Source organism: Palaemon carinicauda, chromosome 8 (genome assembly GCF_036898095.1).
Source record: "Palaemon carinicauda isolate YSFRI2023 chromosome 8, ASM3689809v2, whole genome shotgun sequence".
NCBI lineage: Eukaryota > Metazoa > Arthropoda > Malacostraca > Decapoda > Palaemonidae > Palaemon > Palaemon carinicauda.
Genome location: NC_090732.1, coordinates 47,096,563 through 47,111,651, shown reverse-complemented (window position 1 = coordinate 47,111,651; position 15,089 = coordinate 47,096,563). Strand labels below are relative to the sequence as shown.

Sequence of the window (15,089 nt, the reverse complement as noted above, 5' to 3'; positions counted from 1 at the left end):
CGTTCTCTGGTCACAAAACAGTCTCAGGTATAAAGCTAACTACAACCATTGCATTCTCTTAGTCGAATCTATTTTCGACTAAACTTTCACTCGTTGAATAATATTAGTCTAGCTTCACTCGAGCGATTTTTTCTACAGAAAGAAAATATTCGCTTGTTAGTAGGTATATCTTCACACGAGCGGATTTTTTTTCCGTACGTAAAAATTTCCGCTCGCTAGAGGAATAACTAGAGAGAATTATTGGACAGGAAAGAAGATGAGGCTAAAAAATCTATGAATTCAGGGAGTGACTATATATATATATATATATATATATATATATATATATATATATATATATATATATATATATATATATATATATATATATATATATATATACTCTATATGTACATATATATATATTTATCTATCTATATATATATATATATATATATATATATATATATATATATATATATATATATATATATATATATATATATATATATATATATATCAATATATGGGAATATCATTACATCAAATAATTGTTGATGAAATCTCTACTAGGCCACAAAAGAAGAAGCAAATACCCGTCAAAAATAGAGATGGATCTGATACAACAACAGATGATGAAGAAAGACAACGTTGGATGGAACATATTAGTGAGGCCATGAATAGGGGATACGAAGGGAATAATTTGATTGATATACCCGAAGCTAATGGAGACCTTGATGTGCCCATGAATGAATTCAGTGTGTTTGAAGTCTAAGCTATAACTGAAAAACTCAAGAGATGGAAAGCCCCTGGATACGATGGAATTACTGCCGAGATGATACTGGCTGAAAACGAAGTGACCCACAGAATACTTACCAGAATATCTTGTAGAAGGTAGCATGAAAAGGCAAAAGTTGATGAATGGGAGTAGGAATGTTGGTGAAAATGGCCCCCCAAAAAAGAACTGGCTGATTGCAATAATTACAAAGGCATCACACCTACATCAGTTGTTATGAAAATATATAGTATAGTTATTCTTAACAGGCTAGAGAGAAAGATTGATGAAAAGCTGAAAGATGAACACTCAGGATTTAGAAAAGGTAGAAATTTCACGGACAAAATTTTCATTTCGAGACATGTAGAGCAATGCATAGAATATAAAAATCCACTTTTGATGGCGTTTGTGGACTATGAAAAAGCATTTGATAGTGTGCACCGGCCAACTTTGTGGAGAGTCCTGCATTATTATGGAATTATTCTAAAATATGTAAATTTCATTAAGTCTGTTCATGAACATGGTAAGGTCAAAGTTAATGTCAGTGAAGTCCTATCAAATGAATTCTCAGTGAAAAGCGGAATACTCCAAAGGAATGTGTTGTCTCATAGGTTGTTTATCGTCCTCGAGGATTTTTAATACACAGAACAGTCAGATATGGCGGAGAAGGATCGGACTGGATTGGTAACAGGAAATTATAGGACCTAGAGTATGCTGATGATGCTGTCCTTATTAGAAGAACACCACAGGATTTACGATGCTTGCCAACCAGAATGCATGAAATATTACATGAGGTTAAGCACAAGCTGAATAGAAGAAAGACAGATATGATGAGAAAGAAGTATGCAATGGAAGAGGAAATATAATTGGATGGAAAAAGGTTTATTGTCGTCAAATCGTTTAAGAATTTAGGAACTATGATCTCCAATAAAGGGTTTTTCGAATTAGAGTTTATGAAAGATTGAAAAAAAAAGCAAATCAGACAATGCGTAGGTTTAGTAATATTTGAAAATCAAATCGCCTGAATTTACATACAAACATCAGACTATGAATCAGTTTAGTGAGATTGGTATTACTGGAAGGACATGAGTCATGGTATGACAATGAAACAATCTCCAACAGTGTTAGCAGATTTGAGAACAAAGCCCTCAGTAGGATAATAAGAGTTAAATGGCAAGACAGGATTAGAAACGAAGCTATGAGAGATTACTCGAGTACCATATGTGGATGAGATCATGGTGAGGGGTAGAAGGAGATGGTTTGGCCATGCTCTTCGCACTTCCCAAGAGAGACTAGAGAGATCAGACGTTTAACTGGGCTCCGGAAGCCACTAAAAGAGTTGGAAGACCCAGGCTTACATGGCTGAGGACTATGAAGCAAGAAGTTTGAGATGATCAATGGAGAAGTATTGAATTGATTGATTGATTTAATGATTATGAGATACTTGGCATCTTGGCATCTAAGGTCATTGCTCAAGATAGAGATGACTACCGAAATCTAACAGAGGCTCTTTGCGTCAAAAAGCATAGGAGGAGATGATGATGATGATGATGATGATGATATATATATATATATATATATATATATATATATATATATATATATATATATATATATATATATATATATATATATATATATATATATATATAATATATATATATATATATATATATATATATATATATATATATATATATATATATATATATATATATATATATATATATATATATATATATATATATATATATATATATATATATATATATATATATATATATATATATATATATATATATCTGATCCGGCATAATAATTCACATCCATAAGGACAAAGTTCCAATGGAATAGATGAAAATTCCAACTATACTCTACCATTGACTGTAACATCTTTTATCTAAATTATATATATATATATATATATATATATATATATATATATATATATATATATATATATATATATATATATACAAGTATTATTACTGTAAAAAGTAAAGGATGCAACATAATGACGAAATTTTGGACATCAACATGAAAGTCTGGAAGAACTTTATCATGCAAATGTTATTTTCATGAGTGCCTTAAGAAGTTGTATTTCAATGGCTATTATAACTTGCTGTCACAGACAAATATATTGTTTTAAACAAAGGCTAAGCAGTAAAGTAAATGTGCAAAAAGTAGGGCGGATTTTGCCGAGCTATCACCTTGTCTCCCTGATCCATGAGTTTTGGGGAAGCAGTTCGTGCCACTTTCATTTTTGTTTGGTATTTGATGATCCAAGCACACGCGTACTAAATCTGTTTCCATGTCAACAGGTACACCGGGGAGAGGGAATATAGAGTGAGAAACAGTATGGTGCGATTACGTCACCTGCCACCCATAGGCGAGACAAGACAGACCCCCCAGCAATGTAAGGGAAATAAGAAGCACATACTGTGCGAGAAAAAGCAGTTAAGTTCTAGTCCTACTCGTGAGTGGGCAACCTTCGCTAGGCCCACCGGCCAAGGTAAGCCTACCCTACCACAGCCATGGCGGACGTCCTTACGTCATATCACGTACAATAGTTCTTTTTAATTTGAATGTCTCCCCGTCCGCTCTCCCTGGGTATTGTACCAGTTAAAAGTAAATTTGTAATTGACAGATGAAATCATTTAAGAGCCAGCGAGAACTTATAACTCTCTCGTTATGCACCCTCAAGATTTAAAGTTCTAATTCACTGGCTTTGAAGAAGATTTCTGCTCATTTTAATTATGACAATTAACCTATACAATAAATCTTCTTACGATTAAAATCATCTAATTCACTGCCTCCTATCCTGTATGCTTGACTATTAACACATGCCCTTATGACAATGCCCAAAGCAGCTTGCAATGAAACTCTTTGCTAGCTACTTCGATATGATATATCAATGTCGCGAACGAGGTGAGTGACCTTACAGTATATGAAATGCCATTTTTTTTAAGATATCTCGCCCAACCGTAGCCCAGTCATTCCCTAACTACATATTTCGTAGCGAGAGTGTGGGGTGGGGTAGCAGCTGATATTTTAGGCGGCTGAATCAATAATTCAAATACCAATAAATATATTCAAATGTTATTTTAAGGGTTTATATATATATATATATATATATATATATATATATATATATATATATATATATATATATATATATATATATATATATATATATATATATATATATAAACATTGTTTCTGCCAATTTTTATGTTCATACCTGCTATAAGCTCGCCCCGGCTGTTACTTTTGGTCATAAGTGACGACATTTAACTAAAAAATCTGTGAGGAGGAGCAAACTACTCCTAGAGTTGTACATATTTTTATGGATGATATGAGAACTACATTCATATAATTTTTCTTTTATTGATACGTGACATAAAAAAGTCACAGTGGCTATTTCCGATATCCGTAGGAGGCTGATTTTCGGCGGCCCATAAATTGCTCAAAGAATACTTTACATATCTAAATGAAATTTTCAGGGATTTATGGGATGGATATCAATTTGTCCATAACAATTTTCATGTTGATATCTGTCATAAAAAAAGCCAAAGCAAACGTTTATTTCGTTATGGGTGTTCCTAGAAAAGTTCACATATCCAATTGAAAATTCAGGGATTGATGGGAAACATAGTTTCTCTATTCCTGGTAAACTCCGTGGTAATATCTACAATTGAAAAGACACAGCTATTGTGTAGCCTTCCTAAATTTGATGTTAAATGTAGCAACATTACAGTGAACTTCGTGATAGTGACATCAACGAGGGACAATACCGATCTCATAAACAATATCCGTTCCGAGTTCAGCTAGTTGTAATTACAATCTAAGATTATATAAATTATGTTATTACCCATAGTACTGCAATATTCCTAACATTCTGGTGTAACAGTCGGGGTGTTGACCTAACTCCTTTGATAAAGAGTAAAGTACCATTGCTGTAATGGGTATGGAATTGTGTAACTCAAAGTTGTCAGCATGTGCCCAGCGTAGATTAAACTAAGGGTCTTGACTGCCTTGTCCAAGCAACAAGACGTGGGGGCTACATTGATCCTTGACTTCTAGCAAAACTGCTCATCATTCCACTCCTCTCCACTTTTAACTTAATTTTTTCTTGGGCTTTTGCTCTTAAAGACTGGATGTACTTCTGACATCTAACATCCTATATAAAACGTTCTTGCATAACTTATCCTTGGGGTTAAAGTTTTGAAGAAATGGATAAAAACTATAACTATATTGAACAGTTTATCTGCCAAAGACAGTTTCAACAATTAATTTATGGCTTTCATCAGGGCTGCATCTGTTGATGAATGGGAATACTCTTTAATATATGTGATTAAAGTTAGAGATCAAAGGCAAATAACAAAGACGTAGAAATTTTTAAATCAACAGAGAAAATTCAATCGGCAAAAAAAAGTTGACTTGAGCGGTTAAATGATAAAAAGAGACAACCTAGAACATAAACTATCAGGTGTCTTTATGAAAAAAAAGTAAAACAACTATTTAGCTCTACACATCCATAAGCATCAAGGTCGAGTAAATTATATTTTTGTTTTTAACTTTCACGTTACCGAAAAACTAATTCAGCTTCAGGGAAACAGGAATAAGGAGGAACGAGTTTCTCATTAGTCTGCTTACTGCCAAACACATTAGCCAAATGGTTTGCGTTTTCCTTTAGACAATGGCTGGCTGAGCTATCTGGTATTGGCAAACGAGACACTGTAAAGTATAAAAAAAAAAGGAGTGCACATTTGAGGGTATCCTATCATAGTGTTCCTCGGTTTTACGTGCTATCTTTGTTGGTCAATGTGTATTCCTTTTCAGGTGAAGTATAAACTCAGATCAAGAGCTTTAAACTAGGTAAAGGTACTCCAAGACAAATCTGAACGTTACTTTTCCAGAGGTGATATGCCTCCTGTTTCAAGGTATTGACCATTCTAAGCAAGACAAGTGCTTCCCCCTCCCCTCCCCTCCCATAGTACATCTTAGGGGTGAAGTTCAGACTTGATAACTCAACTTCTGTCAAAGCGATACTTTGTTACAGCGTCGGCCACTTTTGATATGAGGTAAGTTTGGCCTTTATTACACAGTTAATAGTCTCTAAACATGATAAAAGATTTTTATTTGAGTTTATCGGAACTCAATGTCAAGTATCCTGTGCGCTTGTCAAGTTTTATATCTATATTTCCAGAGTTTCCTGAAGAATTGTGGTCTAGAGTTAACATGAATAAAAATGAATGAATGAATAAATAAATTATCATTGGTAAAAAAATTACCTAAGATCAAACTAATAAATTTTATAAGGTGTACAGTATATTTTTAATTCAGCGTATTTTTTAAATATTTCCAATACTTGTAATTATCGAATTTCCAGTGGGAAAAACAATAAAGAATATACACTAATACAAGGAGCGTATACTGTACAGTAAATACATGTCTGTAGAATAAAAAACGATCTGATAGGAATCATTTTTATCTTTTCCACCGTCTTTGGAGGCTCTCACAGCAGTACAAATCTTTTTAATTAAGGAACATATGCATGCCTGAGTAGAGTATACATACACACACACATATATGTATATATATACATACATATATATATATATATATATATATATATATATATATATATATATATATATATATATACATATATATATATATATATATATATATATATATATATATATATATATATATATATATATATATACATAGATACAAACACACACACACACACACACACACACATATATATATATATATATATATATATATATATATATATATATATATATATATATATATATATATATATATATATATATATATATGCACAAACACAGACACACACATATATATATATATATATATATATATATATATATATATATATATATATATATATATATATATATATACAGTATGTGAATGTATCTTAGTTCTTGTCCTTGTACGTGGTCGTAGCTTCTTGTTAAAAATAGTTTACTGTTGGCAAGTGTTACTGAGGTTAGTGGAAAAGGCAGAACTCATAACAGTCTCTTTGTTTTCTATTCTACACCAGTTTACAGTCACGTGACATTAGTTGTACGCAATGTAATTCTAGTATGATCTGCCTGCAAATATATGAGCGTTGAAATACTATCATATCGGGTTCCAGAAGCTAAAGATGTCCGAGATGACAAAATCGCGCATTGCATGCAGGGAGCATTGTGCGTGTGTTGGGAGGAGTGAAGGCAACCCCTTGACTTGTTCTTATCCGTTTGAGTTGCGAACTCGTTTACTGTCGAGTTTACACAGACAAGAAAGCGAGTAAATACTGATAGCTTTGTCCAAATACCCCATCTATTCTTAGCCTTTTTGTATATTTGTTGAATTTTTGGTTGTCACACCAAGCTGGTTTATTTCTAAATATTAAATCCCTGTGGATACGTATAGAAAAACAATATATACTATTCAACATCTCAGAAACTTACCTTATAAGCAGGCAACGCCGATACCTAACTGTATAACAAGCATAACATGAATATATAAGGATAGAAATTAGATGTCGCTGAACAAATGCTGGTTATCCTACAAGGTTTCGGCAAGATGCCTTCTCTCTCTCTCTCTCTCTCTCTCTCTCTCTCTCTCTCTCTCTCTCTCTCTCTCTCTCTAAACCAATTATTCACAGCTATCAACATGGTGAGAATAAATGATACACCATTAACTAAGTTTCATTAGCGGAAAGTAAAAAAAAAAAAAAGTTATCTTTTAAACATAGCCTACAACAAATATTGAGTCCTAAGGAAAACGAACAAACGTTCTCGCTCTTCATTTGTTCTCTCTCTCTCTCTCTGACTCATAAATAGAACCTTGTGGTTCCCAGGTTCAACAGAGAGAAGTGAGCCTTCGCCAAGGAACGTCCGGTTATCCTGTTTCGTAACACCATGAGTAAAGTGAGTCCATTATTACAATTCTTTATGTAGTGGTAGTGGTGAAAGGGAGACGGAAACAGAGATAAAACGGTTTTGATGGTGTCTTTCTGGTACCCTTTAAAGACAAGGCGATGCCATAGAGAAGTGCTTTAATAAGTCTTTCAATAGGTTGTGAGTGATGCAGGATGGTGAGTGAGATATGTTGGCGGCACTTTTGCCGTACAAGGTCAAATATAATCGGCTACACAAAACTTGTGAACCAGTCATGATAATCGTCGAGTTTTAACAATTTCTCTGGTCATAAGTTTTGCCTATTTAGTGGCTGTACCAATGTCCGAAAGACTCCCCTATACATTTTCACGAATGCATGATAAGTTTTCCAACTATCGGCTTATTTTGTTTTGCATGAATGACATTTATTAGTAACTTTTTTTATTTTTCATTTCTGGAACAATCGTTGATAGAAAACAATAGTTTGTAATCAGCTCTGCAACTCAAATGTTCTATATTGATGATATATGTCATATGATCATCTCGCACTCAATGTTTATTTATTTCTGTTTATAATTCTCAGCTAGGGGCCCATTACTTTAGAAATAGTTATCATCTTTTTTTTTTCCTTCCTTTCTGCTTGATTAAGGCCTATCCAGACGATTGAGCATTGCCTGTGTGCATAAACGAGCAGTTTGCTGAAAACTCACACCAAGCCACTGTTGTTTATTATGTTTAGCGAAATGTTCGTAGCCGGTAATATGCGTTCACTGCTTGACACACGGGAGTTCCAATGGACAACAAAGCAAAGACAGTAGAGTGAAGACAGGAAAGTTTACCTATTAAAAACTCGTGCGCACCAAGTGCCTGATAAGCGTCACCTATTGCCAACGCGTACAACTAATTTGAAAAAAAAAAAATCAGTGTTTTGTATGGTACAAATGTTACAATAACAGTTATTCAATATTGGTCTATTATTATTCATCTAGTGATTTTCCATATACATACATATATATATATATATATATATATATATATATATATATATATATATATATATATATATATATATATATATATATATATGTGTGTGTGTGTGTGTGTCTGTGTCTGTGTCTGTGTGTTTTAAATCGTATTGATCATTATACTATCTGTATTCTTATTTATGCTCATATAGCTTGTTCATTTATTTTCTTATACGCTGAAGATATTTTCCTATCACAGGACGATGAATAGATACGAAATTTAATAATTATAAGTAATATCTATCATTATTATTATTATTATTATTATTATTATTATTATTATTATTATTATTATTATTATTATTATTAAACACTCGACCTCGTATTTTACCTTTAGAGCAAGGCTAATCTTAAGACTTCACACATATCTACAAAATGGAAGTAAAGATCAGGCTGTGTATTTAACGCATATATAATATTGCAAATATATTTACTGGATATATGAAAGACACATCTGAAATTGAACCTATGCCCAAGACTAAATTTAAATTAAAACGGGAGCAGAAGATATATATATATATATATATATATATATATATATATATATATATATATATATATATGTGTGTGTGTGTGTGTATATATATACATATATATATATATATATATATATATATATATATATATATATATATATATATATATATATATTTTTTTTTTTTTTTTTTTTTTTTTTTTTTTTTGAAGAGGTACGTGTCTGCGATTATATCAGTAAAACAAGGGCCTCTCAAAGTGATCTTAGCAATGGTACGCCTATTTGCAATATATAATGTCGACCTTTGATAAAGAACTCTTGTTCTGCAAGTTATAATAATCATATATATATTTATATATATTCAATCTTCAACCTTGCCTTATCTTTGCATTGATAAATGCGAGAAAAAAATACACGAATTAACGATACTTTATTCTTAAGGGTCAATATACATAACACTTTCAACATGTTTTACATATGGCGACAGCATTGCTCTGATTGTTTTGAAGATTTCAGTCAGCGCTACCAGTCTGTGAGATCCCAAATTCACCTAAGGATGGAAATACACCATATGAGCTTTTAATGAAAATAGAAAAATTATTAATACCGTGAATTTTTTCCAAGAGTAAATTATGTTATATTCATGGTGCAGCATAGATTTGTACCAAGCCCCCCCCCCCAAAAAAAAAAAAAAAAAAAAAACATCATAGTTTGTAAAGAACACCGGTGAAAATATTTCATCTGGCAACACTGACTAGAGTAAAAAAAAGTAACAGACGATAGGCGCCGTCTGTTGCCAACGCACCTTATTAAAGCGGGCAGATGCTCATAGAAATCCAAGTGACGTTCCTGGCTTCCCTGTCTTCCCTCTACTGTTTTTGTATGTGTTTGACAAACATGTCAGTGTTTGCTTCTGCTACGGATCATTGGTCGAGGCAACACCCTTGCTTTTGAAATATATAATTGAACTAGAACATGAGATACAAGTATATGTATTTTGTTATTACAAAACTCCCATCTGGGTGTGTCTTTTACTTCATTTAAAAAGTTATCTTAATATTAAATAATTCAAGAAATTTCCCGATAGAAAATAACTACAGCATTTAGGTAATACTAATCCATGAATAGCTTTGAATCTAAAAGAAAGACATTGAATTTTATAAACACTGACTGACGTTTTTGCCATACCTCCATATTCCTTAATGTATCAGTTTTGCTTGATGGAACAATTGTTGGGGTTATTTAAATCACTACCCATCTAATGTGCTTTTCTTTCGCTGTTTTCCATCTCTAGACATTTTTCAATTGTTTCTTATGGCAGATTGAAAATTGTAGCTGGAATGAAAGTCTTTGATACATCTAGCAAGATGTTTCATAATTACTCAGATATATCCATGGTTTACTTTTGACTGATGCTGCATATCTATACGTTATTCAAAGTGCACATTTTGTCTGATCAGAGTAATAAATGGATTTTCTAAGCAAGATTTTTAAATAAAAGTTGAGTTCTTCATTGTTTATCCTAAAAGAACTTTTCGTTAAATAAAGCTGTCTAAAACAGTATATTCTAATTGCGGTATTTAATCTTCTTATTACGATATTTATCAGGAAGAGAAGCAAGTGGTAATCTGTTTTTAGAAAACAAAGTAAGAAGTAAAAAAAAAAAAAAACCTAATCAGTCAAAACGTAAATGTCAAAGTTTATTTCACAGCAATTTTGTGTTAAGGAGGAACTAGGTCATAGATATATAGAGTCGGCAGATCCTTCCAGAACGACCTAACCCCCTGGCTGTAGCTGTGCTCGGATTTGACTGGGCCGCGTGTGGTCAACACTATAGTTATGCTTGTGGTATTTGTTTGCTTGCTGACAGTGGCCATTAAGCTGTGCTTGGTTGTCGGGACAGGCCTTTTTAAGTGTAGTTTTAGGATTTTCTCTGCCTGTTTTAATGGCCCAAAACTTCTTTTTGCAGATGCTAATGTTTCATTAAAAACAACTAGTCTCTAAAATCTCAAATTTGTTAGTCGTTTATAATATGTAAACAATACACACACTCACGATGTAGTCTTATTAGTAAAGTACCAGCCATCCATCTAAGTTAAGGAGCAACGATTTAGGCTGGTTTCTTACATTCAAGACCATTATAGATTTATCACTTCATTTCTCTACAGATCCTGTCACCACTGATCATTAGCATCATGATTGGGTTGTGCCTGGCCCTTCCCTATGCAGACCCAAACCATTTACGTGGAGACTTTGGATATTACCCATCTGATTTTGGCTATTCCCAAACCTATATCCATGAACATCCTGGTGGCCATTTGCCTCATTACCATCACTTTGGACACACCCACTTCGTACGTCCTCAAATTCATGGGCACATTCACTGAAGAAAAGTTATGAGTTGCCGGACAAAGCTTTATGATTTGTAGCTGGTAAAGATGATTCTGAGCATTATTATAATTATATTATGAAATGCAAAAATAAGTGAAATATTTCTTTGATCATGATGCTCTCGATGAATTTTCTGACGAAACTAACGAGTCGTTAGGAAATTAACCTTGCCTTTTTATATAAGTTGTCTTCTGATGTAAGTTGCTAGGCTTGTTCTTGTAAATCTTTTTAGCTATTAACCCCGGACAGGTAAACGTCTAAATTGAAAGGACAACCCAGGAAATTGGTAGACTATACACAACCGCTTGTTTGTAATACACTTTTTATGTTGGATAAAGATTATTTCTTTAGTATCTTCTTTTAACATTGACTTGAAGATGTCTATAACTAGGCTATACTCAATAAAGGAAAAATAGTCTACTAAATTTTATTAACCAAAATCTGGAAATCTTTTGACATTTTGATACACTACCACTCGGGAGGGGGGGGGAGGCTGTGGTCCTCTGTACTTGTTATTTGATGATAATAGCTTGATGGTAGTGTGAGCATTCCCTGGGCTATCTTCAGTGAAAAAGATTAGCCATCTAGGTTGAAAACTGTACAATCTGGGAACAAAACTAAAGGGGAAATTTTTAGTTGTTAAAAAACTTACGTATGTCAAGAACATTTTCCTATGAAACAAATTTTGATTTGACACTGATGAAAATTATGTCTATAAAATTCTAATAATATTTGAATATGATTATATAATAAACAAATTTATAATAAAACATGGAAAACATAAAAAACATATTTAATATAAAAAAAAAACCTACATGGAGCAAGGATTCTCCGCTCAGATATTTATGCATCTATGATGTATGTGACAAATAATGTAAGCATAGTATTTCTAGAAATATAGAAATTTAAAAAAAAAAAACAACATAATGATTAATACTAACCATTCTGAGATACAGTGAAAGTAATTCCTTTCATCAGGATACTCTATTAATTTTTTGACAAAACTGACGAGATATTAATTAAAAAACTTTGCTTTTTTATACAAGTAGTCATTTTATGCAGGTTGCTAGGCTTGTTCTTGAAAATTTTCCTAGCTATTAACACTGGACAGGTAAACGTCAAAATTAAAAGCGTACGCCGTGAAGGGGTAGCATTTATGCCATCGCTTTTTCTAGTTCCTTTGTTAGTTAAGGTAATGAATTTTTATTTATGATTTTTTCCCTACATTGACTTCAAAATATCTACAACCAGGTTATACTCAATAAATAAACCTAAAAATAACTTGCTGGTTTTTTATTAACTGATACCTGAAAATTTTTGGATATTTTGATACACTACCACTCTGGTGGCTATCTGGGCCTCTATACATGTTATTTGATGAAAATACTATCAATGGCAGTGTGAATACTCCCTGAGGTATACTCAGTGAAAAGAAATGAGCCATCTAGGTTGAAGACTGTACAATCTGGAAAAAAAGGGGGGGGGGGAGTTTTTAGTTCAAAAAAAAAAAAAAACTTGCAGTTGTTAAAAATATTTATTTATCTGATGTAAATTCTGAAATACGACATGAAAATTGCATCTATAAATTTTTAATGATAGTTGAATATGATTATACAATAATAAGATATAATAGAATATGGTAAATATTTATAATATTTTACATAAAAAAAACTTGCTTAGAGCAGGAATTTTTCACCACGATATTTATGCGTTTATGATCTTCCTTATGTGGCATATAATATACGCAAATTATTGCTAAAATTGTGACCATTTTAAAGTAAAGCTGATAATAATGAAAATTAATCATTCTGGGACATAGTAAGTGTAATTCCTTTAATTAGGATGTTCTCTATGTATTTTCTGACCAAGTTGATAAGGATATTAACTTTTCCTTCGTATATAATTTCCTTTTTTATATATGTTCTAAGATTATTTGTTGTAATTTTTTAGCTATTATTACCACTCTTGGCTATTTGATGAAATAGTACTAAAAAATCACTTAATTCTGGATTTACTAATTATATCACACCAGTGGATCCAGGGGGCGGTCGCAGGGTGTCATGACCCCCCCTTTTTTAAGAAAAAAGTTTGACTGTTTAATTTGGAGTTTTCAAGAAAAAAGTTTAACTGTTAAACTTGGAGCTTCCAGTAAAGTTTAACTATTAAACTTGGGGCTTTCAAAAAATAAAAAAAAGTTTGACTGTTAAACTACATTTTCAGGAATAAAAATTTGACTGTTAAACTGGGCACATTGGTGAAAAATATTAATTTTGTCAGTTATCTTTATTTTCAGGTTCCATTCTTTAAATTAAGTTATTTTGTTTTCACAGTTTTCAATACAATGGTCCTTTTGCTCAAAAGTGAATTACTATTTAGGATTGAACATTTGAAAGGAATCTATGATAGTCATGAGCAGTGCTGTCAAACCCATTTTAGTCACAAATATGTAGAGTAGGGTCAATATGAACTCTTATCGCCTTCAATGGACAAGCTCTTTTTTTTTTTTTTTTTTTTTTTTTTTTGCATAGCTGTTTAAATAAAATCCCCTTATATCTTCATTCTCGACCCATATTTCATTTGAAATCATGAATTATTTGTGGCTGAATGCATGAAAGCTGCGTATTTAGAAATAGTATCATAAATAGCCCTTTATTGAAATTCTTTGAAAAAATATATATATAATCATCATGATCATCTCCTCCTACGCCTATTGACTCAAAAGGCATCGGTTAATATTCCGCCAGTCGTCTCTATCTTCAGCTTTTAAAATAATACTTTTCCATTCATTATCTCCTACTTCGTGATTCATAGTCCTCAGCCATGTAGGCCTGGGTCTTCCAACTCTTCTAGTGCCTTGTGGAGCCCAGTTGAACGTTTGGTGAACTAATCTCTCTTGGGGAGTGCAAAGAGCATGCCCAAACCATCTCCATCTACTACTCATCATGATCTCATCCACTTGTGGCACTCAAGTAATCTCTCTTACAGTTTCATTTCTAATCCTATCCTTCCATTTAACTCCCAATATCCTTCTGAAGGTATTGTGCTCAAATCCGCTAAGTTTATTGGATATTGTATCATTGTCATATCATGACTCATGTTCATTAAGTAACACCGATCTCACTATACTGATATATAGTCTGATTTTTATAAGTAATTTTAGGCTATTTGATTTCCAAATTTTACTTAACCTACTGTAGTAATTGTTTGATTTGCTTTTTTCAATCGTTTACTAAACTTTATTTCTAAAGACCCAGTATTGGAAAATACATAAATGATTCTACCCGATTCATCCTTTCTCCTTCCAATGATATTTCATCTTCCATTGCATAGTCCGTTCCCATGATCTCGGTCTTTCCTCTATTTATCTTCAGCCCAACTTCATGTGATATTTCACACATTCTGGTATGCAAGCATTGCAAATACAGTGGTGTTCTATAAACAAGGACAGCATCATCAGCATACTCTAGATCTAAGAAATTCTTATCACCAATTCAGTCCAATCCTTCTCCGCCATCTTC

General features: G+C 32.4%; 1 long non-coding RNA gene across 1 annotated transcript; it reads left to right on the top strand.

Moving 5' to 3' along the window:
* Positions 1–6,998: 6,998 nt before the first annotated feature.
* Positions 6,999–11,989, top strand: LOC137645727 (uncharacterized). Its single transcript, XR_011045343.1, has 2 exons — positions 6,999–7,710; positions 11,349–11,989. It is a non-coding gene; the product is annotated as an uncharacterized lncRNA (long non-coding RNA).
* The last annotated feature ends 3,100 nt before the right edge of the window (positions 11,990–15,089 follow it).